The sequence below is a fragment of the Calidris pugnax genome, unplaced genomic scaffold (genome assembly GCF_001431845.1).
Source record: "Calidris pugnax isolate Ruff unplaced genomic scaffold, ASM143184v1 scaffold127, whole genome shotgun sequence".
In the NCBI taxonomy this organism is placed as follows: Eukaryota; Metazoa; Chordata; class Aves; order Charadriiformes; family Scolopacidae; genus Calidris; species Calidris pugnax.
This window is the reverse complement of record NW_015090883.1, coordinates 191,177-199,919: the sequence shown is the minus strand read 5'-3', so window position 1 is coordinate 199,919 and position 8,743 is coordinate 191,177.

Genomic DNA, 8,743 nt, shown 5'->3' with positions numbered 1-8,743 from the left:
GAGTGGGTGGAGGAGGTGACTTCCATGGCTCCAGCAGGGACACGCTGCAGCGCAGGGATGCATGGAAAAAAGGCAAAAATTGAGTTTCCTGTACAAATAATGTTATCAGCACCTGGCATTAGTGACATTGTCACACGCAGGTGAGCCAAGGAGTGACTGGCGTGTGGGTGGGGATATCTCTAGGGTAAAACAAACAGTAAATTTGTTTTTACCTGTTATTTTTACCTACCGCAGGGAGGAAGGGGTTGTCCCTCGTGTGTGTGCTCTGCTCTGGGCAGAGATATTGCAAGTCGTGTGGCATGGAGATACGTTAATTCTTGGAAAATGAAAAATTGGCCCTAGACAACTGCCCTGTTGGTGTCATCTTGATAACACAGCTGTAGGATAAATTTTGGATCTCTGTTTGTTTTTAAGCTGGTGTAGGGTGAGAGCCCTTAGCGCCGTGTAAATTCCTCATATGGGGACGCGAATCCCAGTAGCCAGTGGGTGCCAGCCTTAGGGCCACAGGTGGCACCTCAGGTCTGTGCTGTTCTGGTCTGGACCCACCTTCTCCGGTGTCTTCTCCATTGCTTGTAGAATCACAGAATGGTTTGGGTTGGAAGGGACCAGTTCCAACCAACTGCCCTGGGCAGGGACACCTCCCACCAGACCAGGTTGCTCAAAGCCCCGTCCAACCTGGTCTTGAACCCAGAATCACAGCATCTTCATGGTTGGAAGGGACTTTTGAGATCCTCAAGTCCAACCATAAAACAAAACCCAACAAAAACAACAAACAAACAAAAAAAACACCACACCAAAACCACCACCACAACACCCACCACACCCAACAATCTCAGGCCCTGAAGTGCCACATCTACACATTTCTTAAATACCTCCAGGGATTGTGACTCCACAGCCTCCCTGGGCAGGAGTTGTGGTCCCCTCCAGGGATGGGGCAGCCACAGCTTCTCTGGGCAACCTGGGCCAGGGTCTCACCACCCTCACAGCAAAGAAGATCTTCCTCATATCTCCATCTCCCCTCTTTCGGTGTCAAACCCTTCCCCCTTGTCCTAGGGCTCCCCTCCCTGATCCAGAGTCCCTCCCCATCTCTCCTGGAGCCCCTTGAGGGACTGGAAGGGGCTCTAAGGTCTCCCTGGAGCCTTCTCTTCTCCAGGCTGAACCCCCCAACTCTCCCAGCCTGTCCTCACAGCAGAGGGGCTCCATCGGGTCATCTCTGTGGCCTCTGGCCCTGCTCCGACAGGTCCATGTCCTTGATGACCCAGGGGAGATAAAGTGGGAGGGAAAAGAACATGATCACAAGGGACGTATGAGAGCTGGAGGAGAGGAAGAGGACGGGAAAGGATTTAGCAGGGGAGCAGCAGCAGGAGGGAGAGCTGGCAGGGGGTTTGCAGAGGTCCTGGCTCTGGTTGGGTGATGCTCAAGGTGGGTGATGCGGGGAGAGGGGACAGAGGACCAGGCTGGGCTCTGGCCTCTGCTGCCACCTTCTCTGGGACACACAGTCTGTAGCTCCCTCTGCTGAGCCTGGCCCCAGAGCTCTGCTGGCTGCGGGAGGGGAGCAGGAGCTTTCACTGGGGCTGGAAACACTTTTCGGGGTGGCCCGGGGGGGGTCACCCCGCTGCCAGGCTGGGGGGGTAGGCGGTGGGAGAGGGGCACCCAGCCCCTCGGCTGCATCCCGCTGCCAGGTGATGCTGCCCTGGGGAGAGAATATCCGCCCCCTCCTCCTCACAGGGATGGAGATGGTTTATCAAAAAGCAGGGGCTAACCAGCCAGGATGATTTATGTTTTTATATCATTGTTATTTAAAATTGGGCAAAAAAAATCTATTTGCTGCAGAAAAGTGGGAATTCTGGCTGAACTGGGTAATTTCTCCTCTGACCAGGCTCGGTCAGTGGGGTGTTTTACTAGAGAAAAATAGGGGGGAAAAGCTGCTTTCCTCTTCCAGGCACTGCTCTGCTGCTGGTCCTGCCTCCGCCCACACTGGGCTTTGGGAGAAGCCATGGTCCCTGCTCCCTTGGACGATGCTGACAGCTCCACGGCAGCTCCAGGACCCTCTCCCCCAAATTCCAGAGGGACAGGCCCTGTTTCTGGACCAATTTAAGCACCCATCACCAGCCACCGTGCTGGGAGATGCGGAGAGGTGGCCTCATCTTCGTAAGGCTGCAAAGTCAGCTCACGTGGACAAATATAGTGATCTAGATATAGGGTATCCCTTCTGATCCCATGCCAGGAGCCGTGACCCACGGGGTGGATGCAGGGACCACTCAGCCCCACCGCTTTCACCACCCCGAGGGAGCGATGCCATGGCCCCAAGGTGCCCATGCCAGGGGTGTGTTGCTGAGTTATTTGCTATTTTTAATTGAAAAACCAGCTCCCTGGAGTGCTGAGCAATGCTGCTGAGCCCCATGGTGAGGTCACTCTCTAAAAGTGATGTCAAGCATCTGCCTCCGAACGTCGTCAGCTCATGTGGAGGAACCACCTGCCCCATCTCAGCCCCTGGATGCTTCAGCTCTAGGACTATTTTCCTCCCTGGGGTGGGGAGGGCGTGTGGCATCACTCACTGCTCACGAGGGGGTGACAAAGGCCGTGTCACGCTGCTGGTGATGAGCCCTGTGCTGCCCGGCGTGGGCTGGGTCCGTGGAACAGCGAGGTGGTGGGGATTTGGGATATTCCAGGAGCAGGTCCAGCCCCTCCCATGCAGCCTCAGCCAACAGACTTGGGGAATTAATTGTTCCTCGAACTCCAGGAGCTCTTCTGGTGCAGCCCTCTCCATCTTGATCAAAAACTTGCTTCCAGTGGGAAATCCCTGCCTGCTGCTGCTGATAAATGGTTCCCCTGGCTATTCCCCTTGCTCTTAAATACGAGGTGTTTGTGGTCACACCAGGAGACTGGGGTGAGGAGCAAAGGGACAAGCACATCCCCTCGTTGGGAGCACCCAGGTGGCTGTGCTGGCTCCCAGAGCTCCTTCTCCATCACCCTTCAGGGTAGGTGTAGAAAAAAGACCCTCTTAACAAGCTAACCAGGGGTTATCCCATGCCTGCCAGGGATGGTGTGGAAGCTGAGAGGGTCCAGCAGCTGCTCAAACAGTGGCCATCAGCTCCTGTCTTTGTCCCCAAGGAGCTGGGCTGGATGTTGGTTGGAGCAAGAGCTCTCCTTACAGGGCAGGAGAACGGGAGCCCAACATCCCCGGGCTGGATGGGAATCTGGTATGGTGTAATCCCAGAATCCCAGACAGGCAGAGGTGGGAAGGGACCTCTGAAGATCATCTCCAACCCCCTGCCAGAGCAGGTCCACCCAGAGCAGGTTGCACAGGAACTCATCCAGGTGGGTTTGGAATGTCTCCAGAGAAGGAGACTCCACCACCTCCCTGGGCAGCCTGTTCCAGGGCTCTGCCACCCTCAAAGGAAAGAAGTTCCTCCTCATGTTGAGATGGAACTCACCTGGAGCTGGCTCTGGTGAGAGATGTGGACGTGCACAAGTCCATGGGGCCTGATGGGCTGCATCCACAGGTGCTGCAGGAGCCACTGCAAGGCCACTGTTAGTGATCTTGGAAACGGCATGGTCATCAAGGGTGGTTCTGAGGACCGGAAGAGAGCAAAAGTCACTTCCCTCAAGAAGGAGGCTCCGAGGAGCTTCAGGCCAGTCAGCTTCACCTCCACCCCCTTGAAGGTGGTGGAACAACTAGCCTGGATGCCATTTCCAGGCACCTGAAGGCCAAGAAGGTGATGGGGAGCAGTCAGCATGGCTTCACAAGGAGAAGGTGCGCCCATCCACAGAGCAATGGGTCCTTTCTCTTGACTTCAATGAGCCTTTTGGGATGGTCTCCCACACCACCTTCATGGAGAAGCTGAGCAAGCACAGACTGGACAAGCTGACACTCATGTTGGTTGAAAACTGGCTGACCGGCTGGGCTAAGAGGATTCACTGGCACAAAGTCCAGCTGGAGACCAGTCACTAGTGCTGTACCCCAAGGGCCAATAATGGAGCCAATTACTCTTTAACCTCATCATTAATTACCTGGATGCTGTCAGGACGTCTGCAGCTAATACAAACCTGGGAGAAGTGGCTGATGTTGTGCTGCTGTTCAGAGGGACCCGGACTATATATATATATATATTAATAAGGGAGGAAGTATTCTGTTTAACATTATTAACTCAGAGGGACCCGGACGGGCTGCAGAAATGGGCTGAGAGGAACCTCTTGAAGCTCAGCAAGGGGCCAAGTCCTGCTGCTGGGGAGAGAGAACCCCAGGCACCAGTGCACACTGAGGGCAAACTGCGTGGAAAGCAGCTTTGCAGAGGACTTGGGAGTCCTGCTGGCCACCAAGCTGCCTCTGAGGCAGTAGTAAACCCTCAGAGCAAAGGTGGCCACCAGCATCCTGGGCTGCATTAAGAAAACCATCTCCAGCTGGTTGAGGGGGTTGCTCCCGCCCCTCTGCTCAGCACTGGTGAGACACACCTGGTGAGCTGGGCTCCCCAGCACAGGAGGGACAATGATCACAGAAGTCCAGCAGATGATTAAGCTAATGATTCAGAGCTTGGTGTGGTTGAGAAAAGCCCACGGGAGCTGGGCTTGGTCAGCCTGGAGAAGTGGAAGAGGGGAGGGGTGCCCTGTGTCTGACTGGGTGGGGGGATAAAAAAACTACAAGAGGCAATGGCCATCAGCTGAAAGACAGGAAATTCCATTTAAATGCCAGAAAAAGCCTTTTTTTTTTTTAACCATAAGCATGGTGTAACCCTGCACCAGGCTGCCTGGAGAGCAGCAGCCACCACCCCTGGAGGTAACCAACCTCTCCCTGGGCATCCTGCTCTGGCTGCCCCTCTATTGAGCAAGGGGGGTGTGAAATGGGGTGATCTGGGAGGAGGTTCCCTGCCACCCTCAGCAAGGTGGTGATGCTGCAACCACCACCAGCCCTTGCAGGGGCCAAAGCTGAGAAAACTACGGAAACACCTGGGCCAGAAGTCATGGTCCTGCCCTCAGCACCTCCCGTGGCCAAGAGCCCTTGGCAAGGGGCAGTGCCAGCTCAGAGCATCCTTCCCTGCCCGCTCTGCCCCAAGGTGGGTCTCAAGATTTTTAGCCCAGAACCAGCCTGGACTTAAAAACCTGACCCCAATGTCTCCAGGCACAAGGCTGAGGCTCTCGGCCAAGCCGGTTCCTCCAGGTGTCTCAGCTGCAGCCTCCCAGCTCCTCCAGCCCCAATTACTACCCATTTCAAGTGAAAAAAAATAAAATAAAATAAAATCCCATATCTAAACAGGTCCCAGGGCACGGGCATCCCAAAGGGAGCGAGAGGTGGCTGCGTGGGGAATTGTGAGCACCGAAGTCCTACCACAAGCTTTATATAAAGAGAATAAACCCCCTCCCCCCGGGAGAACTACCCAACTCCTCCTCCCCTCTCGCACCCCACGGGGCTGGCCATTTATTTCATTTTATTTATTTATATATTTTTTTTTTAATAGGAAGCCATCTGCCAGCAAGAGCGTAAATAAGGAGGCGCCACACCCCAGTGTTACAAAACCTTGTATTAATCATCATCTCCCTTCACTTTCAATATAACGTTGATATGAAATATAGCCATGATTCCTAGTTACATGGGAGGAAATGAGTAATAAATACATCGGAGCAAGTTGGAAAAAAAAAATAAAATAAAATAAAAAAATCACGAGGGCGTTTCACTGGGGAACAACATTTGAAAACTGTACACTTGCATCTCCAAACATTAGTATTTCTTGATAATCGGGAAGCTTTTACATGTAACAAACATGCTGTTTCCATATATGACCCAGAAAAAAAAAAAAGAAAAAGAAAAAAAAGAAAAAAAAAAAGAAAGAATTTTTTAAAATAGGCATTGCTCGGCAACATTAACTAGGCAAAAATAGTTCTTTGTGCACTAACTTTGTACAGAAAAACCAGGACTAAAGGCATGCATGTACAATAAAAGGCTGCCCGGGAACGGCATGCAACAGAAGAGAGTTCAAAGCTTCTTAAAGTAAGCTTACAATATGCATAAATACATAAGGGTTATATATATATATATTAATAAGGGAGGAAGTATTCTGTTTAACATTATTAACATTCCTGTTTTTGTTTGTTTTTTTTTTTTTCTTCCTATTCCTCCCAGAGGAATACACATTCACCTTTAAGTAAAGATAAAGGAATACAAAAAATAAAACTCACTTTGCAAACTCTGATGACTCGTATAAAATCAACTTTTTTTTTCTTTTCTTTTTTTTTTTTTTTTTTTTTTTTTTTTTTTTTTTGTTTTTTTTTTTTTTCTCTTAGTGTTATCGTCGCTGTGTGCAAATTATAGACATCTGCAGGACCCACTTCCCACCAGGCACATTCAGAAAGCCAACCCTGGGGCACGGCTGCACCCCCTTTCCCCCACCCCCCACCCCGTGACATGGAGAAAGGTGACAACAGAAAGAGTTTCCCTTAAGTGCTGACCAAACTCAAGCCTCGTTAAAGAAAAAAATAAAAATAAATCACAGTTTTGCATTATATATATATATTCAAGAAGCAAACCGTGCAAAACCGAGGGAGCAGCAACAGGCAGCTTTACCTGGCAACAGCCAATTAACACCAGCACTTAAAATAGTTTTAAATTTCAAAATGTACATTCAGATGAAGGAAACAAGCCCAAGAAAGCGCTCCTTTACCAGTATGTAACAGACTACGTGTTATTTTTCCAATTTAGAAAATGAACAATTTCATTTTGTTGAACCAGTTGTAGTTTATGGGTAGAAAAAAAAAAAAGAAAAAGAAAAAAAAGAAAAAAAAAAAGAAAGAATTTTTTAAAATAGGCATTGCTCGGCAACATTAACTAGGCAAAAATAGTTCTTTGTGCACTAACTTTGTACAGAAAAACCAGGACTAAAGGCATGCATGTACAATAAAAGGCTGCCCGGGAACGGCATGCAACAGAAGAGAGTTCAAAGCTTCTTAAAGTAAGCTTACAATATGCATAAATACATAAGGGTTATATATATATATATATTAATAAGGGAGGAAGTATTCTGTTTAACATTATTAACATTCCTGTTTTTGTTTGTTTTTTTTTTTTTCTTCCTATTCCTCCCAGAGGAATACACATTCACCTTTAAGTAAAGATAAAGGAATACAAAAAATAAAACTCACTTTGCAAACTCTGATGACTCGTATAAAATCAACTTTTTTTTTCTTTTCTTTTTTTTTTTTTTTTTTTTTTTTTTTTTTTTATATTTTTATTAAAGTAGTTTAGTCTTTTTATAAACTCATAGATTTTTTTATCCCCCTCTTCCTCTCCTCTCTTTTCCTTAGGGGGGGGAGGGGCCATCTGCCCCCCCTTTCCCCCCCCCCCCCACCCCGTGACATGGAGAAAGGTGACAACAGAAAGAGTTTCCCTTAAGTGCTGACCAAACTCAAGCCTCGTTAAAGAAAAAAATAAAAATAAATCACAGTTTTGCATTATATATATATATATTTTTTTTTTCCTGCTGGATGCTGGCTGGGCTTTGATTCCTCACCCCCCCAACACTTCCCTCCTCCTCCTCCCCAAAACTTTGTCATGAGCTGAGCAAGCAAAAGCAAAACCCAACTCAAGTCCAGTCGAGCTCAGGGCTTGTCCCTGGGGGAAGGGAAAGACACCTCGAAAAAAAGAAAAAAAAAAATAAAATTGGGTTTTTCTTTTTTTTGTGTGTTTTGTTTTATTTTTTCATTATTAATTATTATTATTATTATATTTTTTGTGGGGTATCGCAGCCGCGGGGAGCACCCACCAGACCCAAGGACACTTGGGCACTGAGCTGCAGCCGGGGATGGCTCGGGGTGGGGGGGACACAGCACCAGTAAAAGTTCCCCCCCCGAGCACTGGCAGAGGAGGGGGCAAGGGGGGAGATGCCCACCCCAGAACAGTTGCAGGTGGGGGTGAATGGGTGAATACAAAAAAAAAAAACCAAAAGAAAGGCACTGCCGCTTTATTACTAAAGATTTGACTTCACAGCCTCACTCATGCAACTGTCGGGTTGTTTGGTGGTTTGGTTTTTTTTTTTTTTTAATTTTTTTTTTTTTTTTTTAAATATTTTTTTTTTTTTTTTTGTTTTTTTTTTTTTTCTCTTAGTGTTATCGTCGCTGTGTGCAAATTATAGACATCTGCAGGACCCACTTCCCACCAGGCACATTAATTATTATTATTATTATATTTTTTGTGGGGTATCGCAGCCGCGGGGAGCACCCACCAGACCCAAGGACACTTGGGCACTGAGCTGCAGCCGGGGATGGCTCGGGGTGGGGGGGACACAGCACCAGTAAAAGTTCCCCCCCCGAGCACTGGCAGAGGAGGGGGCAAGGGGGGAGATGCCCACCCCAGAACAGTTGCAGGTGGGGGTGAATGGGTGAATACAAAAAAAAAAAACCAAAAGAAAGGCACTGCCGCTTTATTACTAAAGATTTGACTTCACAGCCTCACTCATGCAACTGTCGGGTTGTTTGGTGGTTTGGTTTTTTTTTTTTTTTTGAGTTAGTGTTCTTTTAATTTAATGTCCTGGGTCCTTTCTCAGAATAACTGGATGAACATACAGTCATTAGGACTCCTAAGACATGTGCTAATAGGAGTAAGAATTTTAACTCCTCTTAATATACTGTTAAATATCTACTTCTCTGATGGTTGGCACTTCAGCATCTTCTGTGTTGCAGATATTTTTATTCTGGGTTTAAATAGCAAAACTTTTAGCTAATGTGATCCTTTAGGAGGAAAACCTGCACTTGA